The sequence below is a fragment of the Neofelis nebulosa genome, chromosome 3 (assembly GCF_028018385.1).
Source record: "Neofelis nebulosa isolate mNeoNeb1 chromosome 3, mNeoNeb1.pri, whole genome shotgun sequence".
NCBI classification, from domain to species: Eukaryota; Metazoa; Chordata; class Mammalia; order Carnivora; family Felidae; genus Neofelis; species Neofelis nebulosa.
The window spans coordinates 172,020,249-172,020,941 of record NC_080784.1 but is presented as its reverse complement, the minus strand read 5'-3'; positions in this window follow the sequence as shown (position 1 = coordinate 172,020,941).

Below are 693 nucleotides of genomic sequence, written 5' to 3'. Positions count from 1 at the left end.
TTTGAAAATGTTATGTTGCAAAAAAACATTTACAGTTAGAATTCAGCTTTCCATTGCGCTTCATTGCCTTATTGTTAGAGTAAGGTGAATTTGAACATTTCTTTTGTCCTCAGCTCATCACAAATAATAGAAATGCTGTAATTTTGTGGTCTAAGGTAAAACTGGAAAAAAAAAAAGAAAAATTGTAGTGGATCTCTCAACTGTTTGCTTGTTTCTGTACTTTTTTGTGTAGTGAAATTTATAGCCTAGTGGGTAAATTATTTATATAATCCTAACATTATGTACAATATACAACATAGCCAAAGTTCTAAATCAACACATGATAACATAGAAGAATGTAGTTTCCTTCTAAAGGTGTGTAGAATTGGCAGGTATTTTTTGTGGCAACTTAAACTACTTGTACTAAGCAAAACACTGTACAAGTCAGTAGTTTATGGTATTTTTTTGGTTGAATTCTTCAAATTTGGTTCTCTACAACCATTACAACCAAGAGTTTCAAGAGTAATAGGCCATTTCATTTAAATACCAAACCAAAAACCCTCAAGACAAAGAATTGAAACTTGCAGTGAACTGGAATAAAATAGATGTATTTTTTCATCATTAACTCATAAAAGATAACAGTTGTATATGCAGATTTCTCTGATCTGAAAAAATAGTCCTTGATGCTGTGAACTACCAGATTCATGTTTTACA